Source organism: Zingiber officinale, chromosome 8A (assembly GCF_018446385.1).
Source record: "Zingiber officinale cultivar Zhangliang chromosome 8A, Zo_v1.1, whole genome shotgun sequence".
Taxonomy (NCBI): Eukaryota; Viridiplantae; Streptophyta; class Magnoliopsida; order Zingiberales; family Zingiberaceae; genus Zingiber; species Zingiber officinale.
The window spans coordinates 36,806,744-36,828,598 of record NC_056000.1 but is presented as its reverse complement, the minus strand read 5'-3'; the positions used below and the strand labels follow the sequence as shown (position 1 = coordinate 36,828,598).

The 21,855-nt window shown below is 35.4% G+C and overlaps 1 pseudogene; it reads left to right on the top strand.

Moving 5' to 3' along the window:
- The first annotated feature begins 1,261 nt into the window (after positions 1–1,261).
- LOC122008488 lies at positions 1,262–20,381 on the top strand (annotated as a pseudogene).
- Positions 20,382–21,855: the final 1,474 nt, after the last annotated feature.

Sequence of the window (21,855 nt, the reverse complement as noted above, 5' to 3'; positions counted from 1 at the left end):
GCCTTGTGCCCCGGTCGAACGGACATGCCGGTCGGCCTTGAAACCTTTCTACCTTTGAGCATCGGAAACCCGACCCCTAGTCGGGTTGTCATTCATTTGGCTCGGGGGATTACCGCCGGTCGGCCATCTCATTACGGTCGGTTAATGCCGGTCGACCCTCCCAGTTCGGTCGGTCGAGTCTCCGGGTTGCATCTCTTGATCTTTGACCTCCACGTGTCGTTGACTTTCCGCCAACGAGGGTCCCCCGTCCTTATCACCGGATCATACGCCATACGAGCTCCGATTCCAGAAAATTTTTAAAAATTTCTAAAAATTCCGTTAAGGTTATTCGTTTATTAAACCTTATTATTAAATCTTTATTTGGGGTACCGTATTTTACATTTTAAATATGAATATATTTTAAAAATAAATTCATATTTAAAAATAATGGCTATTAATATATATATAATCAAATCTGTATTTGAGAGTGTGAATATAATAAAAAAAATTAGATAAATACATATAAGTTAGTTTTATGTCAATCCAAATCTATTTAATTAATTTTAGGTAAAATTAATTAATGGACCAAATATCTTCGGATTGATATAAAATTAGATGCTATGTATTTATCTACTTCCTTTGATTATATTCATGTTCTCAAATATAAATTTAATTCAAAAATTAATTCGTATTAAGAAAATTATTGTTCTCACTATATTCGGTTAAATTGATATTTGAAAAATCTATTCGACATAAAAAATTTATTGACTGGTTTTCATACATAAAATTGATTCGATAAATTTTTTTATTAGAAGATTAATTAAGGGTAAAATAGAAAGTGAATATCAAATTTGATCATTTTAAAAGTAACTTGCATAATTTTAAAATTTTATCTACGTGTTTGATAAAATGTGTAAAGTTTAAGGATAAACATGTAAAGTTATGCAGTTCAGATCTTTTATCCTTATTTTTCTTTGTCTCTATGCCCCATTGTCGATCAGACCGATTAGATTAAATCTGAAGGATGCTTTACATATCACGAGGATACTGCATATATTTTAAAGATACCATGATGCCTTGAAATTTAATCTGATCTATTCGATCGATAATGAAACATGGGGATAAAGAGAAATGAGGACTGAGGATCTGAACTAAAAGTTATAACCCACCATTTTATTTTTTTCGATCCTATCATTTTATATGTCTATCCTTAATTTTTTTTTCCGAGGATATCATTTTCCTTTATAATATCCGGTGGTAAAAATGGAAAATTTCCGACCTCTCGGTGTCTCGAACTCTTTGCTCTCCCCCTCACTCTCGCTTTTCGATTTCTGATCTCTTCTTCCTATGCGCCGTCGCTCGATCTGCTCTGATCGGCTCTTGACGACCTTTCTAGGATTTGCAATGAATTAGGAATCGGCCTTGGCCGTTGTTTCGGTTCGCTGGTGAGGAAGTCGATGGCGGAGGGAGGGAACGGGCAAGGGGTACCTGAGCAAGATAGACTCCACCGAATCGCGTTTGGTCGCCTGCGTCGAGGAGGACGACTCGAACGAGGGAGATGACGATTCGTCGCACAGAATGAGCTTCGAGTCGGATGAGAACGAGGACAATGTGGAACAGAGTCTGATCCGAACCGGCCCCCGGATCGATTGCTTCGACGTTGAAGCTCTCGAGATCCACGGAGTTCATAGACATAACTTTGAGGTGCGTACTGGTGTCCAAAATGCTATCTTTCTCTAAGTTATCACTCTGACTTGCTTGGTAAATATCCTACAGGTGAGTGCTGAGTATCGTTGATGTCGATATTGAAACTTTTTATTGCCAAAATCGTATATGGATTTAAAGTAGATTCTCTGACTAACCAAGCAATTGATGTATGGAATCATGGGGTTATATTAGAAAAAGAACCCCTTTTTGGACTGTGTATTTTTTTTTTGAACATAATGGCTTTCTAAATGTGTTGTTCTCTATTGAATAGGATGCTAGTCTGGGAAGACACATAGTGCTTGCTCTTCAGACACTTGGAGTTGTATTTGGGGATGTCGGGACAAGCCCATTGTACACTTTTGATGTCATGTTCAATAAGTATCCTCTTGTTCAGAAGGAAGATGCTCTAGGAGCACTCCCTCTTGTTTTATATACTTTGATCTTGGTGTCGCTTGTGAAATATATCTTAGTTGTCCTTTGGGCTAATGATGATGGTGAAGGTATGCAAAGTGTTATATATGCTTGGTTTGTCAATGTCTTTCATTGTATATTATTTGAGTGCCTTCTCATTATGCTGGTCCTTTTGCAGGAGGAACATTTGCATTATATTCTTTGATTTGCAGGAGTGTGAAGGCTAGTCTTCTTCCAAATCAATTGCCTTCTGATGTTCATATATCAAGTTTCAGGCTAAAGGTGCCATCACCAGAGCTAGAAAGATCTTTGAAAATCAAGGAGCATCTTGAAAAGTCAATAATGTTAAAAAAGCTGCTGTTAGTTTTGGTTCTGTTTGGTACTTCTATGATGATTGCTGATGGTGTTGTCACCCCAGCAATGTCAGGTTGTGATTATTTTCCTTGAAACCATTCCATATAATTTATAAGAATGGATCAGGAATTACTTCGCATGACTAGTAACTTTAAGTACTTTCCATCACTCATTTGTTTTACAATAATCTTTTTTTATATATATTTTACAGTGATGTCAGCTTTCAATGGGTTGAAAGTTGGAATATCTAGCGTTGAGCAAGGTAATCTACTGGCATCTTGCTATTATCCTGATGGTCACATCTATTCTGAGAGTTTTGGCTTGTTAAATGATGAGATGTGAGTTCTATTTGCTCTAATGGACATCTGGTGTTGAAACTTGCATGATATCTTGTTTGAGATATATATTTATCTTTCTCTCACTGTATATATAATTTTCTATCATGAGTTATGAACTTGTGGTGTGGTCTATAAGTTCAAATTTTTCTTTGTTAGATATGGCCAGCCAGACGGTTGGACAGTCCAATTTGTATCCTTAACCTGCCATAACCAAGTAAAGAATGTCATAACAACTAACTCATGTATCAGTCTCTTTTGACACTGTTTTTTTCTTAAAAAATTGGTGCATGAAAGATGAAAATTCTTAGGTGAAATAAGCCTATCTGAATTGTTTTCTTGAATACAATGTGTTTTTTTCCTTTTATTTAATTTCTACTGCATTGTCTACTTAAATTTTTGTTATTATTACTTGTAATACTTAATCTTTTAACTTTATTATGCTCACAGAAGAAGTGATGATGATCTCAATTGCATCTCTTAAGATCTTGTTCAGTGTTCAGAGATCTAGAACAAGCAAAGTTGGGTTTGCTGTGGGTCCAGCATTATTCAAATGGTTTTGCTCACTTGGAGGCATTGGAATTTATAACTTTTAAAGTATGGAACATTTGTTCTTAGAACATTTAATCCTCTTTATATATACAACTACTATAAAAGAAATCCAACTGAAGCATGGTTGTCTTTGGGGGGTTGTCTTCTTTGTGTAACAGGTAAGAAGCATTATTATTGATAATTTCCTCCAAAGAAACATTGAAATTGGTGTTCTTTTATTCGGTTATTAGAATTACAATTTTTTTCATCCAATTACATCTTGAAAACATGCTTACTTCTTTTTGGTATAACAAATGTTTAGAAGTCAATCTTTATCGTGTTTATCGTACTTATCACATGTGTTGTGTACTTGTGTAATTTTTCATATCAAAGTAAACCTATATTAGACCAAAAAAGTATCAAATTATTAGTTCAACATTTCATCTGTCAGAGTTTAATGACCAATTGCTAATACTTATTCACGTATCCATTATGCTGTATCCTTTCACAAACATTTTTTTCTAAAGTGTAATAACTGGTAACCTCAGGATCCAAAATATGTGTGGCCACTTTTTGTTTTACCTGTATAGTTGAATTTGTCATCCATGCAAAGACGTTTGATCTTTGTTGGGTGAAACTGATTTACGTTTTAAGCAGTCAAATGCTTAAGTTTTCCGGTTCCTTTGATAATTATGATTTTGTCTTGATCTGATTACCAGTTGCCACATTCAGACAAATTATCACTGTTTTGATGGACTCCTGACCATAAACTGTTCTTGATATGTGCAATTACTTAAGAGTATCATCGCATTGTCACTACACCTAGGGAGAAGTTGCATTACTTGTCATAATCAATTGTATAATGCTAATATATTTCTGTCCATGTGGCAAGTGGCTATCAGTGACTACTACCAGTTCATCTCCATCACGACCAATGCCATTCCTTTGTAATATATTGAATTATTACAAATGAGGAGAGCTTGTAATACATTAAATTTTCAAAGAATCAGCATAGAATCGTCCACACCATGAGAAAAATGAAAGAAACTTTGTGTAGCATTCAACACACAATGGAAGTGAACCTAAGCTAAAATCCCAGAATAATAAGAAATTGTTATGAAAGAGGATGGATCTATATTTGGTAAGATTGCCATTTCTTGTTTGTTGATAGAGTCTTAAGGACCTAGTCTGATATTCATATTGTATGAAATAGTAACTGACATGGCACATCTGTTGAATCTTTTTAGCACACTCCAACAGGTGGGATATTATGAAGATTAAGTAATGGATAAATAGAATTACAAATTTTCTTCACCATAATATTTGTGTGCCTTTCAAACTACTTTTGGTACCAGCTCCACAGAGTGATTGACATTGCATTTTCAGGTTCTGAGGCAATGTTTGCTGACCTTTGCTATTTCTCGATTAGATCTGTCCAGGTAAAGCACTAAGAAAGTGAATTATTTTTGCTCCCATATTTTGTTGCCTTTTACTATTGTTAAAAGTTGAAATTTCCATGTCTACATGCTCTAAGACTTTGGCTCCTAATTGCAGTTCACTTTTGTATTTCTCGTCCTACCATGCCTTCTCTTGGGATACCTTGGTCAGGGTGCATCGCTTTTGGAAAATTTAACTCAAAATGAGTGGGTCTTCTTTTCATCCATCCCGCGTAAGCTAGATCAATCTATTTCTTGTATTTGTGTTATTTCCTTATTGTCATATCTCAAATTCTTCCTCTAAATTGTAAAGTGATTTTGTTAAAATTCAAACTAGGCAACTTGTTATTTTATCCCTATTTTGTAGGAATTTATTTTGCAATCTATTTCCTAGATGGATTGTAATTAGCTCATACAATCATATCCCAAATTTCAAGGGATTTATTTTGTATATAAGGAGGATATCCTATGAAAGAGATTATTTTTCCCGGTCAAACTATATAGTATCAGAGCCGAAACCCTAGCCGCAAAAACCCTAGCCGCAGAAACCCTAGCAGCTGGTTCTTCCTCTAGCCGCAAGACAAATTCTTCCGGCAGTAGCAACGTTGACCTCCATTCCGACGTCACCGACAACAAACAAAGCCGACTTTCAGGCATGACAGGATTATGGCTGACTCTGATTTTTCAGTTCGAGACACGGTAAGAACTTCCTCTAGCATGTCCCACGTCATGCCTTCTTCTCCAGAAGGCAGTCTCTTTCCCATCACTACAAACCACAACGTTGGTGAGCCTTGAAATGCATATGACAGTTGACCATGGAAGAACAAGCCTTGATGCAATCACTACCGAAAGCCCGACCATCTCAAAGAACAATGCTTGCAACTCCATGGAAAATCGATCAATTAGAAGCCTCCTAGCTGAGAAGCACATCAAGTGTCTGTTGAAAATTCAAAATTTGTGAGTTCTCCTTTCTCCAAAGAGCAGCTAGATATGCTCCAAAAGTTATTTCCAATTTGTCTAAGAGTTTAAATTCCAACTCGTTGATGAGCAATCCCATGACAATGCACACAAGCAAGTCCTTTTCTTTGATTATCGATTTAGGAGCATCTGAACATATGATAGGTGACAGAATGTTATTTTCAACATTTACATTATGTGACAAACATCTAATGGTGCGTATAGCAAATGACACCTATACCAAAGTGGCTGGAGCGGGAATAGTTAAAACTTCAAGCAATGTCAATCTCAATTCTATGCTTTTTGTGCCTGGACTTGCTTGTAATATTATGTCGGTTGGTAGGCTCAACTGAGACCTTAATTGTGAAACTAAGTTCTTTGGTGATTGTTGTGTTTTTCAAGACTTGAGCACTGGGAAGATGATTGCTTGTGCTAAACTTTATGTAGGCCTTCTTGAATCCTCTCCTATATCTAGCCAGTCTGAGCTCAACTGCCAGCCAATCCATAGTTTTAGGTCTAGTAGTCTATCCAATAATGAAAGTGAAATTATGATGTGACACTATCGATTAGGACATCCAAATTTCATGTACTTAAAACATTTTTTTTCCTTCATTATTTATCAATAAAAGTCCTGATTTCTTGCAATGTGATGTATGTCATTATGCTAAACATACCAGACACTTGCGCACCTCGTCAATATTAACCAGCACAACCTTTCTCTCTTATTCATCAACACATTTGGGGACCATTCAAAAATCCAAGTCTTATTAGCTCTAGATGGTTCTTACTTTTTGTTGATGATCACACCAGATTGTGTTGGACTTTTCTTATGAAAGAAAAATTTGGGACCACACAAATCGTTCAGAATTTTCATGTCATGATCAAGACCTAGGCTGACATACAAATTCTCAAAACAGATAATGCTGAAGACTTCTTTAATTCCAGCCTTAGCTCCTATCTCCAATCCAATGGCATAGTCGAACAAAGTTCATGTGTTGACTATTGATACACCCCACCAAAATGATGTAGCTGAACGGAAAAATCGTCATATATTTGAGGTAGTCCATTCCTTACTCTTCCAAGCTCACGTTCCAACCAAATTTTAGGGGAAGTAGTCCTAACATCTACCTATCTTATTAATTGTCTCCCTTCTTGGGTTCTTAAATTCAACACTCCATTTCATTTTCTACAAAATATGTATCTTACACTCAGACTTGTCTCCAGCATCCCTCTGAAACTTGTTGGATGTATTGCATTTGTCCACATCCACATTCAATATCAGGGAAAGTTTGATTCATGCGCACCTAAGTGCATTTTCTTGGGATATTCAGCCAACAAAAAGGGTTATAAGTGCTTCTCTCGAATCACCCAAAAATTTTATCACTCTATGGATGTCACATGTTTTTGAACACATTCCATACTACTCCAATACCACAATTTAGGGGGAGAACAAAATTAAATTGCAGCATTATGATTGGGATTGGGAGTCCCTTTTTGAACAGAGCCCTTCCTCAATCTTACCATCATCACCCATCCTCCATCAACTCCATCATCCCCATCCACTCCTTTCTCTCCATCATCATTACAATCACATGTCCCACCTATCTCAGAACCACAACAGAAAACCCCACCTTTCCATGACACAGTGAAAGTCTATGTACGGAGAAAACATCTTGCGTCTTTTCACGAAATTCAGTCATATCATGAGTCAACTCGAGGCCAAGTTGAACCTGAAAAGTAGCAGTATCTAATAGGACTAATTCTACGGACAGATTTCACATTGGACCAGCTTATTGCACACAGAAAAGTACTAGATCTTGTACTCTTCATTCAATGCACAACTATATGTCCTACTCACGTTTATCTTCATGGTACCAAGCAATTGTGACATCACTTGATAAGATCAGTATTCCTAGTTTTGTGTATGAAGCTCTAAAAGTTCATGAATGGCACAAGACAATCCTAGAGGAATACATAGTCCTGGAAAAGAATGAGGCTTGGACACTATCTAAGCTACCTTAAGGAAAAAGGACTGTGGGATGTAAGTGGATTTTTTCAATCAAGCAGAACTCAGATGGAAGCATAAATAGATACAAGGCTTGACTAATGGCAAAAGGTTACACCTAGTCCTATGGGATTGACTATCAAGAGACCTTTGCACTGGTTGCAAAACTCAATACCATTCGGATATTACTGTCTATAGTTGCTAACTTAGATTGCCCCTTGATTCTGCTAGATGTGAAGAATGGCTTTCTTAATGGAGATCGTGTGATAGAAGTTTACATGGATGTTTTGAGATAGATACTACAAATTTTTTTTTTTGCAAACTAAGGAGAGCCTTGTATGGGCTCAAACAATCACCTTAGAGCTTGGTTTGACAGATTTTCTAAAGTTCTTAAAAGAGATAGCTACTTCCAGGCTCAAGTTGATCACACGCTATTTGTGAAAAATTTTCCAAGTGGAGAAATTGTTGGAAAGTACTGAAAATAAAATTAATCAGTCAAGATATTGGTACGATCTTAGGAATATTCAATATGTAGCTTTTAGCAAAGTTAATTAATTGTAATTAGCTATTTCCTTTTTTAGTTCCTTTGTATATCTTTAAATACAGGGCATGTAAAAATACATCAATCTTTTTGGTATTAGAGCTACTTCTCATCTTTTTTTTTAAACCCTAGAGCCGACATATTTTCTTTCTTTCACCATGTTTGAAGTTCTCGATTCCTCTCCTATTGTGACTTTTAAAACCACTGAAACCAAGAATTCTCATGTTGAGTTTCATCATGTTCAAATCACCACAATTCGACACAATGAAGGTAATTTTTTGAGGTGGTCTCAATCAATTAGGATGTACAACCGAGGGAGGAGAAAGATCGGATATCTCACCAATGAAACCAAAGCACCTGCAAAAATAGATCCAACCTTTACAACTTGGGATGCAGAGAATTCCATAGTAATGGCTTGGTTGGTCAATTCTATGGAAGAAGACATTAGTGCCAACTATATGTGTTACCCCCAATGTTTTAAATAGCAGTGAATAGCGTGCTATGCAGGACACTATCGTGCGCTACGATCAGCGAATGCTACATAGTGTTCGCTGATTAGTGATTGTCCCAAATAGCCCATGCTATTCGGGACAATAGCGTCGATAGCGTATGCTATCTTACTTAGCGGCTCATAACGTGCGATAGCTTAGGCCGCTAAGTCCCAAGCTTCGAGCAACTAGGGCAAAGGCAGAGGCGACGGGCTGCGAGCGACGAGGGACGGCGAGAGGTGAGGAACAACGAGGGGCGAGAGCAGCGAGGGATGAGCGGTGAGGGACGACGACTAGAGGTGAGGTTTTCTCCTTCCTTTTCGTTTTCTTCGATTGGTTTTTGTTTGATTGATTTGTTCGGTGAAGTTTTTATAATCAACACTCAGAAGTTTTTTTCTTTCACTTGCACTGTATAATCAATCATGCCTTTTCGTTTTTCTTTCGCTTTAAATTTTTATAATCAAACAGTGTCAATTAATTAATTAATTGTTCTGATTTTTTTCTTTTGTTTTTCTAGGATTTTGATTGTATATTTGGAATTTGCAATATCTACAAATTTGTCAAAAAAAAGATAAAAAAGATATTGGTTGGAAGTATTGTATTAAAAGGAGGGGTGAAAATATGTTTGGTGCAAATTTTGTCACCATATATTGAATGAAGGGATTACTTGCTTAAAGGAACATTTAGCTCAAACTCATAAACGGGTTGCACCTTGTGTTTGTGTTTCGGATGATATTAAGCAAGAAATTAGAGAATCACTTGACAAAATTAGAACATCTAAAAGCAAATAAACCAAATTGTTACGAGAGATTGGTGAGGGTCCCTAGAGTATGAATACACTATCATTAAAAGTTAGACTTGGAAGTGAAGGGGGAAATTCAATTGGATTTTCTGATAGTGGTGAATCAAAAGGTAAAGGTACTCTTTATAGGTTTGTTAGTTTGGAACCTAGACAAACAACCCTTAATCAACATACAAAAAAGATTTGTTTGTTGATGTGAAGCGTAGAGTTGGTCATTTTATTTACTCTACCGCACTTCCGTTTAATGTTGTGAATGATCCTTATTGGTTGCCTATGGTTGAGGGTATTGCGGAATACGGAAGAGGGTTCAAGCCTCCTTCAATGCATGAGTTAAGAACTTGGATACTTAAGGCTAAGGTTGGTGATTCAACCTAATATATGAGGAGCATAAAAATGCATGAAAAAAATATTGATGCACTATTATGTCCGATAGTTGGACGGATGGGAAGAGTAGAAGTTTGATCAATTTTTTGGTAAATAGTTCTGCCGGGCACTTTCTTTTTGAAATCTATTGATGCATCAACTTCTATTAAAAATGGAGAATTGATCTTTAGTATCTTGATGATATTGTTGATGAGGTGGGAGTGGAAAATGTGATTCAAATTGTCACGGATAATGCTTCGAATTGCATTAAAGTGGGGAAAAAAATTATGGAGACTAGACACAGAATTTGGTGGACACCTTGTGTAGCACATTGCATTGATCTAATGTTGGAGGATATCGCAAAGTTGAAGATTTTTTCTGACATTGGAGCATGTTAAGATGGTTGTGAAGTTCCTTTATGGTCATGAGACTATACTTTCTTTGATGAGAAAATATACAAATGGTAAAGAAATTCTCCGTCCTGCTATTATCATTTCTCACTCTTCAGAGTATGTATAAGGTTAAAAAACCACTTGAACACATGTTTGCTTTCGAAGAATGGATTAGTTCACCACTATCTCAAACAACTCAGGAAAGGTCGTGAAGAGAATTGTTGTTAATAATCCCAACCTTTAGCCACATGTTGCATTTTGTGTTAAGAGTGTTGTTCCTCTTGTAAGTGTGTTGGCCATGGAATATATTTATGAACTTATGGATAAGGCAAAAGAGACAATAAAATTTAATTGTGAGGGAGTTGACAGAAAATACAAGCCCATTTGGAAAAAAATTAATTCACGATGGACTCCACAGCTTCATCATCCTCTACATGCGGCCGAGTACTATTTGAACCCGCAATTGCATTATGAAGAAAGACTTTCTGATTGTGATGAAGTTAGAGATGGATTGTATGCTTGCATGGATAAGATGTTGTCTTCCAATGATTGTCTTAAAGTTGACATCCAATTAAACTTGTATAACAAAGTTGAAGGAGAATTTGGAACTCCAATAGCAAAATGAGGAAGAATGTTGCAGACTTTGGGTAAAATTAATTACTTCTTTACATACTCTTTTCAGTTTTTAACCTTTTATACTAGCATTCATATTTTAAAATTATATATACATTCTTGTAATTTTCATTTTCTTTATGTTATTAGCCTCGTGGTGGGAATGTTTTGGAAGTAAGACACCCAAGTTTACTACATTTGCAATTTCGAGTGCTTTGTCTCACTTGTAATGCTTCGGGATGTGAAAGAAATTGGAACATTTTTGAATCGGTGAATATTCTAACTCTACTTGAATTATAATTATTTTATAATTTTCATATCATTGTTTAATTTTTTATATGGGTTTTCTTCTTTGCAATATTAGATTCATACAAAAAAGAGAAGACTTGAACATGCGAAGTTAAATACGTTGGTGTTTGTGAAATATAACTTCAAGCTTTGAGAGAGAAGCATTAGGAGGAGAGACAAGATGAATCCCATTGTAGTTAATGAAATTGACTCGGAAGATGGCTGGATAACTGAGAAAGAAGGTCCTGTCCTCCCCGTAACTACTAAATGGGTTGAAGATGATGAATTATTTGAAAGTGATCCTATTGTGAGTGTGTCGTCGGCTATCTTTGAAAGTCTTTTTGACTCAGTAAGCGAGTTGAAGATGTTGAGAATATAGTTGAAGTTCCTCCTACGAATTCAAATAAAAAAGTTGTTGAAAATTCAAGTAAGCATATGCAAATTATTTACTTATATCTACTTCACTTATAATTGATTCTTAAATGTCGTGTCTATTATATAATCGGTGGAAGCCAAGGCAAACAAGCAAGGTTGAGTCTTGTTGATGAGGAAGATAATCATCTTAATGTTGAAAATTATGGTGGAGTAACTCCAACAACTTTTGATAGTGGAAATTTTCCAACCATAGACACTATTGATAATGATAGTGATATAGAGTTGGATGATACTGATTGTTTTTAGGTTATGATGTTTCAATTATATGACTTTTTAAATTGTTGTTTTGGTTATAAGACTTTTTAAATTGTTGTTCTTAGATATTTTATTATTTTAGCATGTAATGAATTATTATGATTAATTTTTGGTTATGTTATTTTTATTTTACTTATATAAGTATATTTTATTTTTAAAATTTAAAAATTGACATGCACGAAAAGCTTGCCCTATATGCTTCGCTATTTACGCTACGCGATGACAAGACAAAAACACTATGAACCAATGCTACGCGATTTAAAACATTGGTTACCCCACTTCCAAAGAACTTTGGGATAATATTTGTTAGCTGTATTCTGATCTTGGCAACCAGTCACAAGTTTATAAGTTGCAGTTGCGTCTTGGAGAGATTTGGCAAGGGGGAGATAGTGTGACGAGATACGTCAATATCCTGAAAGGCCTATGGCAGGATTTGGATCTGTTTATTGATGATTATAAATGGAAAAGTATTGAAGATTACATTCATCATCGAAAGATGGTTGATAATAATAGGATTTATAAATTTTTGGCAAGATTAAATGTTGAATTTGATGAAGGAGTAGAATAATTGGCAGACAACCCCTTTTATCCATTGGAGAGGTATTTTCTGAAGTACGACATGAGGAAAGTCGTCGAAATGTCATGTTGGGCAAAAAGGGTACTGGTGGATCCCTTGAAAGCTCGGAATTAACTGGTGCTAATGCTAACGCTACTTGGTCAAACAGTAATCAGTGGAAATATGGAGGAAAACCTCGAGTTTGGTGTGGTTACTGCAATAAACCATGCCATACTCGAACCATGCCATACTCGAGATACTTCCTTGAACTTCATGGGAAATCAGCAAATTTAAAGGGCAGCAAACCTGGTGACAAAAACAGCTCTGGACTGCTTTAGCAAATGAAGTCGAGGCCAATTTCTTCACCAAAGAGCAGGTAGATCAACTCTTGAAGTTGCTTAAATCTAATCCGACATTTGGTATTCCTAGTGGTTCTCTTGCACAACCAAGTAATACTTCCAAAGCCCTATCCAACGGCTTCAATTTCACACATTGGATCATTGATTCGGGTGCATTAGATCATATGACAAATCCATCCCATTTATTCGAGTCTTATTTTCCTTGCTCTGGCCATAGAAAAGTTAGAATTGCAGAAGGAAGTTTTTCACCTATTTCAGGGACAGGTTCAGTCAAATTTCAGAAAAAATTGAATTGAATTTCGTCCTTCATGTTCCTAAACTTTCTGGCAATCTATTTGGGATGATGATTGGCAGTGCTAGGATATTACGAGACCTCTACTATTTCGATGCCAACTCTTCATGCAACAAACAAGCTCATGACTTAAGTGGTAGTTCTAATTCTACCTTTGTTTGTGAAAAAATTATGCTTTGGCATTATAGACTAGGACATCCTAGTTTTCCATATTTAAAACATTTGTTTCCTAATTTATTTATGAAATTGGATTGCACTTTCTTTCATTGTGATCTTTGTCATTTATCAAAAAGTCATCGAGTTTCATATAAATCAAGGCCTTATCGTGCATCAAGACCATTTTATTTGATTCACAGTGATGTTTGAGGTCCCTCAAAAATTGCTACATCATCTGGAATAAAAAATAGTTTGTTACTTTTATTAACGATTATACTTGACTTTGTTGGATTTATTTGATGAGTGAAAAATCTAAAGTTGAAAAATTATTTAAAGATTTGCACACTATGGTTGAAAATTCAAACCAAAATAAGCATTCTTTAAACTGATAATGGTACTGAATACTTCAACGAATGTTTGGGGACCTTTTTAAAAGGGAAAGCATTGAACACCAATTCATTTGTCGTGTTACTCCTCAACAAAATGAACTAGCTGAAAGAAAAAACCTACATTTACTTGAAGTTGCTTGAGCACTAATGTTCTCTATTGATGTTTTAAAATATTTATGGGGGATGCAGTTCTAACAACAAGTTATCAGGATGCCAACACGTATCTTAAATTATATAACACCTCTGCAGAGTTTGAAAAATATTTTTTCTGAAAATAGAATCGTTTATAATTTAGCATTAAAGGTATTTGGTTGTACTATTTTTGTCCATATACAAATCACTTGCGTTCAAAGTTCGATCCTAGGGCTGAAAAGTGCATTTTTCTTGGCTATGCTTCTAATAAAAAAGAAAACAAATGTTTGAATCCAAAGACAAAAAAATTTAGTTAGTATGGATGTCATTTTTTGGAAAAAAGAAATGATCTTTCAGGGGAGATAGAAAAGAGTGAAGATCAATTTTAGCGCACATCTGTACCTATGCCAAATGTGTTTTTTCCAGAATTCAACCAAAATTCTGAAATAGACCAAGAGCCACGAGTTTTAACTAATGAAAAATAAAGAAAACCTTAGTTTATTGGTGCCAAGTGTAGGTGGTTTATAGACAGGAGGAGAAATACTACCAAAGATTCCTAATCATTTGCCTGAGTTTCGTGTTTTTAGCGGGAAACGTTTTCGTCAAAAGGGTGAGGATCATTCAACTATCTATGTGCAAGTTCAATCATCACTTTCGGAGTCGGGTGAATTGAACACTCAAAATTCTATAGGTAATTCTTCTGCTCCAGCAACCATGTTTTGTGTTGACAATAATATACCTATTACCATTAGGAAAGGTGTTCGAACCTGTACTAATCATCCTAATGCCAAATATTTGTCGTATCATAAGCTTTCCAACAAGTATAGGGCCTTTGTCTTAAATATTACTCACCTATTTGTGCCAAAAAACATCCAGGAAGCTCTAGATCACCCGGATTAGAAGTTAACAGTTCTAGAAGAGATGAATACTCTTCGAAGAAATGACACTTGGGAGGTTGTTGACTTACTAATTGGAAAGAAAATAGTGGGCTGCAAATGGATGTTTACCCTTAAGTGCAAAGCTGATGGTAGTGTAGAAAGGTACAAAGCTAGACTCATAGCTAAGGGATTTACACAGACACATGGAGTCGATTATCTGGAAACTTTTGCGCCAGTTGCAAAAATAAATTCAATCCGAGTTCTTATCTCTTTGGCAGTACATTTTGATTGACCTTTATACCAATTAGATGTGAATAATGTCTTCTTAAATGGAAACTTAGAAGAGGAAGTGTTCATGGAGTTGCTGGGATTCAAGGAAAAATATGGCAGAGATAGAGTATGCTGCTTAAAGAAATCTCTTTATGGACTTAAGCAGTCATCAAAAGCTTGGTTTGAGCGATTTAGGAAGGCTGTTAAAAGTCAAGGGTATTGCTAAAGTGAAGTGGATCACATCATATTTTTCAGACTCTAAAGAAGGGAAGATTACCATCCTGATCGTCTATGTGGATGACATAATCTTAACTGGAGATGATCATGTTGAACTTAGAAGATTGAAAGAAGTGCTTGCCAATTAATTCGAGATCAAGGAACTAGGAGTATTTAAATACTCCCTTGGTATGTAGTTCGTATGATCCAAAGAGGGTATATTTGTTACACAAAGGAAATATGTTCTAGACCTTCTCAAGGAAACAGGTCCACTAGGTTGCAGGGCAGTTGAGACACCCATGGAATCTAATATTAAGCTCCAACTAGCCAAACCTAAAGAAGTTTGTAGAAGAGATCAGTACCAACGGCTAGTTGGGAGGCTTATCTACCTTTCGCATACTCACCCTGATATAGTTTTTGCAGTTAGCTTTGTAAGTCAGTTTATGCACTCTCCAGGTCCAACCCACTTCGATGTAGCTTATAGAATTTTAAGGTATTTGAAGGGAACTCTAGGAAAAGGTCTATTGTTTAGAAAACATGGACATCTTCAAGTCGAAGCTTACATCGATGCAGACTGAGCTGGAAGGGTCACTGATTGAAATCAACTTCCGGCTATTGTACATTTGTTGGGGGTAATTTGGTTACATGGCGTAGCAAGAAACAACCTGTCGTGGCTAGAAGTAGTGTCAAGGCTAAGTTTCGTGCTCTTGCTCTTGGTGTTTGTGAGACAAATATGGATCAAGAGATTATTGGAAGAATTGGGAGTCTCATATTCATTGCCTATGAAAATATATTGTGACAATAAAGCAACCATCTCCATTGCACGCAATCCGGTTCTTCATGACAAAACGAAGCATGTTGATAATGGTTTGATTTGTATGCCCTACATTTCAACTACCGAATAGGTTGCAGAGATACTCACTAAAGGATTGTCATCAAAACAATTCGAGTATTTGATTGACAAGCTGCCTATGAAAAATATCTTCAAACTAGTTTGAGGGGGAGTGTTGGAAAGTGTTGAAAATAAAATCAACCAGTCAAGATATTGGCATGATCTTAGGAATATTCAAACATAAAAAATTGGAGAACAACATTGAAATTAAAATTGAAGTACAGAATTACAACAGCAACAATAACAACAACCAAGCCTTATCCCACTAGGTGGGGTCAGCTATATGGATCCTTTTACACCATTGAGCTCTATCTCTTACTAGATCATCATCTATACTTAAATAAATTTTATCTTATTTTATTGTTGCTAACCAAGTCTTTTTTGGTATTTCTCTTCCTCGTTTGATATACGTGTTTGTCATAGTTTCACATTGCCTAATTGAAGCATTTATTGGTCATCTATGTACATGCCCGTATCATCTTAAACATGTCTCACGGAGTTTTCCCTCAATAGATGCAACTTCGACTTTCTCTCTAATGCTCTCATTTCTTATTCTGTCCATTCTCATATGTCCATATATTCACCTTAAATCCTCATCTCTGCAACTCTCATATTTTGCTTATGTGCTCGTGTCATAGCCTAACATTTAACTCCATATAACATAGCAGTTCTAATTGTGGTTTTGTAGAATTTTCCTTTAAGTTTTAGAGGTACTTTATGGTTACATGAAACACCCAATGTTGTCCTCCATTTCAATCATCTTGCTTGTTTTTTTAATTAATCACCAAAAAAAAACCAAAAAAACCAAGAATGACATCAAAACTATGTTCTAGAAGAAATTCATGAAAACATTTATGAGTTCTCTATAGAAAAAAGTCAAAAAAGAAAGAGTTGGGGGGTGATGTATACTTCTTTTGTAATGTTGAAGGGAAAAGTTATTTTACAAAAATAGTTCTTGTGACTTCTTTTTTACTTCTCTAATTACACCCTAGATGGATTTGATATGTGAGCTTGCTAGTGGGTTGAGTGCTTTAACCATCAAATTGATGTTTAACAAAGTCCAATGACTCCAATCTCCCTGCTTTGTGAGAGATTAATAAGTTAAATCCTCAACATGGGTGATCTTCACAGCAACAATTTGATAAGGACCACAAAAGTTAGTAAGATTTCTGGGGTTTAGGGAAGTAGTTCAAGATCCCACCATTTCTTGAATTTGGTTTGGCATTTACTATGGCACGTTGCTTGAGAACCAGTAGGAGATTGTTGCGGAACATAGTTACCCAAATGTTTTTTGTTTAACACTGAATATAGCAGTACTTGTTATGGGGAGGTCTAAAACTTTCATTCATGTACTTTTCCTCAAATTTTATTTATAAAAAAAAATAGTGACCAAACAAAAGTCTGAGAAATTAAAGCTTTTTCTGTCCTGAATACAGTATACCTAATATGCTTTTGCATTGAAAAATCACTTTTTGTCCAAAACTCTGCGTTGTCATGTACTTATTTACATATTGTTTCTTTATATTTTATGTTTTCATAAATTGTAGTTCATGACTAGATTAACAATATGCATTTGCTGGTGAAGTTTTTTGGCCTATATGCATTATAGCAACTATAGCTGCACTAATTGCAAGTCGGACAATGACAACAGCAACTTTTTTGTGCATCAAACAATCATTAGCTCTTGGTTGTTTTCCCCGACTTAAAATCATACACACATCTCGGGAGTTCATGGGCCAAATATAGATTCCAGTGATAAACTGGTTTTTGTTGGTCTCCTGTGTGGCATTTCGTTGTTACCTTTGGGAGCATATATGAGATCGGCAATGCATATGGTTCTCATTTTTTTCCCTTTGCCTTTTTGTTTGAAGTGATCTTTTCATTGACTTGGTTTTCATGCTGCAATCCTATAACAAAATGGAAATCATTGATAAAGTTTTTATGCAATTGGATTGACAATATGATATTACTAGTTAATTATTCACTTGCAGATTGTAAAGGCATTGCTTCCTCCTGTATCTAGCTAGCTAGCTAGTTATATATATAATGTGTACTTACATGTTTGATAACTGGAGCATGGTTGTACGTTTGCACTCAGTTGATAGAACGAAGGGCCATTTCTGGTGGTTCCAAACAGACTTACTGTTGGAACTTGGATGTAACTTCAGAAAAAATACACAATCCACATGGCCAAATAACAAATGACCTGTAATATAATATTCATCTCAACTCATATTCTAGCATATCATACCTCGCAATCTTGTTTTGTGCTATCAGAACAATGATACGATATCCTACACTAAGCTAACTATATTGTTCTATTGACATTTTTCTCTGATGCATAATGAAACTTTAATTCGTGAAACTTCACCATAAAATATGCCTTGCAAAGTTGTGTGTGTGTCCCAATTTTTTAGTCTGTAATGTCTCTTAACTCCTTTCTATTTCAAATATTATTTTATTCTTCTGTTAGCAATCAGCATTCCAGATATTTCTGTTTTATTTGCTTGCCGTTTCTAATGTTGTATTATTCTGCAGGCATCGCTGAGCTTGGTGTAATGAACATGACCACAATCTTAGTGAGCTATTATTATGCTTCTGATATGGCAGATCAATATTGTGATTGTATTATGCTTCTCAACCTTCTTTCTGGGGTTGGAATTGCTTTTCTTCTCTTCGGTTTAGGGCAGTGTAGCCGTATTATTTATGATATTATACATATGGAATTATGGCAGCAAGCTTAAGTATGAAACCGAAGTGAAACACAAGCTATCAATGGATTTGATGTTGGATCTCGGTTGCAACCTGGGTACTATTAGAGCCCCTGGAATTGGCTTAGTATATAACGAGCTGGTTAGAGGGGTCCCTGCAATCTTTGGTCATTTCTTGACCACCTTGCTGGCAATCCACTCGATGATGCATAAAGTATGTCGCAGTTCCTGTTGTGCCACAGACTGAAAGGTTCCTATTTAGGCGGGTCTGCCCCAAGAGCTATAGCATGTTCCGTTGCATTGCTCGGTAAGAAACAACGATTGAATTTTGAGTTGCATCATGGAAATTAACCATTTTGTACTGAGACTACTATTGCCTTATCCCATTTTAACCATATCGTTTATTTTCTTTTAGTACTTTGCGTCCAGATCAACAATTGTACCCCCACAATTCATCATTGTATTCTTGTATCACAGTTTTATTTGCTCAATGCAGATATGGATACAAGGATGTGCACAAGGAAAATCATCAAACGTTTGAACAGATTTTGATTGAAAGCCTGGAGAAGTTTATACGTGGAGAAGGCCAGGAACGGTCTGACAGATCTCGATAAAGCAGGCTTGTGCGCAAACATTCTTGTAGCTCCCAATGATAGTGTTTACTCTCTCAGCGTGCCACTCTTGGCTGGTTATGGCCCCATTGAAGAGGCAAGCTCAAAAGTGAGTACTTCTTTCGATGAGCCACATGATGTGGCTCTACCAGATGCACAGCTTGTTCAACCTTGACCGGGAGCTCGCCTTCATACACAAGGCGAAAGAATCAGGCTTAGTTATCTCCTTGGGCACGGCGATATCAGGGCAAGAAAGGAATCATGGTTGATAAAGAAGTTGGTTATAAACTACTTCCATGCCTTCCTGAGGAAAAATTGTAGAAGAGGTATCGCATCGTTCGCTGTTGCCCAATACGAATTTGATGCAAGTGCGCGTGACTTATATTGTGGCAAAAGATGAATACGTTCGCCCTCAGCATCCCCGTCAACCCGTCTCAAGGTAAACACGGAGGAGGTAAATCATGGGCGGCTACTGATCTTTGAAATAGTGACTAGCACATAAGGGTGGTATTTATCTCGACTTTGTCGAGATTCGAACCTCAGACCTCATTATGACAACACTTCATGCGCTAACCACTAGATTCATCCGAGGGGACAAACTGTGCGTGACTTACATGGTATGATTGTCGGTGGTCGTTTTTTTTCTTTCATGGTTGAGGTTATCCATTAGTTTTTGACATGACTGGATCATTTTGAAGGATGAAGGATGATTCAATATATAGATTCAGCTGACTTGGATATGTGAAGGCTAACAAAAGATTTATTAGAGAGTCGCACCATCGATAAGATCCATTTGTTGATCTATCCGTTGATGAACTTTTCTCCCTTTTAACAGCGGTGGAAAAATGCATCCGATGACCATCTAAGTGATCATCTTGCAATACACATAAGTAGATTGATGTTTCTTTCAATCCCTCAGGCCACAATTCTCTAAATGTTCAATAAATTTTGCTGGTGCTCCATCTCCTTTAAATAATGGGCCGTTGTGTTAGAACAAATATTCTATATGATTTATCTCATTTTAAAAAGTGTGTGGTCGTGAAGGACTAGGTGACGGATTCAATTTTACTCCAATAAACTTCACTCATGTTCTAACCTCGGTTATGTGTCCATGGTGAGTTCTTATACAAATATGTATATGTTCAATATATTTCTTATAATATTTATCCCTAAATCTTCATTGGTATGCGCTTTATTTAAATTGATCTTGTAGTTACAAATTCAAGTCCTTTAATCAACCCATTGCCTTATAACATAAGGCTCTATACAATAATAAACTCGATGTAGTCGGATTTTGTTTTGAATTTCATACTGACGGGACGGGAGTTTTGTACCTTCAGGCTGTTTAATTTAAATTATGTAACAAGGATATTTTTAATATTTTTAAAAATTTAAGTATTCTTTTGAAATAACACAAATAAGAGGAGTTTTTTAAAATCAGAATGAATTATCTTTTAGTTGAATTTAAGGACAGAAATAGTAAACGGATAAGATTCCTGTATGTGTATGTCCCACGTGGGAAAAAGCTGATCCATTCCCATCGTGAATTGTGTCCAGATCCAGATCTTGTAAATTAAGTAAGCACGCGGCTAGCTAAATCATTTATCACTAACTAAGCCTTTACGTTGGTATTAGTTATGAGGTGTTATATAAAACAGTTTTGGTATTAAAATGAATTATGTACGTGTTCAAGCAATTAAACGCGTTCAAAGCTTTTATTTATAAAAAAATAATAAAATAAAATTTTATCTATATTAAAAAAATCTCACTTGGTGCGTGTATATATATATATGCACATGGGTTTATTAAAAAAATTAAAAAGTTTAAATTTTAAATAAAAAATTAACAAATAATATTTTAATTTTAAATAAATGACACTGATCAAATAAATATATTTAAAATTATTGTTATTATTTATTTTAAATAATAATAATTTAAATTATGTAAATAAAATTAAAATTATATTTATTTAATGTAAAATAAAAATAAACATGAATGAGTAAATAATGAAATTCATAAATAACGAATGTTAATTTTAAAATGAAAACAAATATATTAATATAATATATAAATACGGATGCCCTAATACCAGCTGTGACCATTAAATTATACATTTACGAGGCGAAACGAATAGTAACGTATGAAATATTATTTTTAAATATTGAATCTGATGTGTGAAAAATATGATTTTTTTCATTGATTTTATACCTCGTTTCCGGGTTGAGCGATCGATTTTTTTATCAAAATTAAATAAATTATTTTTTTTTAACTAACCAAAATGAAACTTTTCAATAAAAATTAAACAAACTGAATTGGTAAAATATTGATTAATTTAATATTTATTGAATTAATCAAATTAATTTTGCCCATGATAAATCAATCATGGTCAGTCTCTAAGCTCAGATAAAGGAGAAGAGTTGTGTTAGGTTATCAACCAACGTTAAACTATGACAAATGTTCAATAAATGGATCTATTAAACTATTATGTCAATGCTAAGTTGT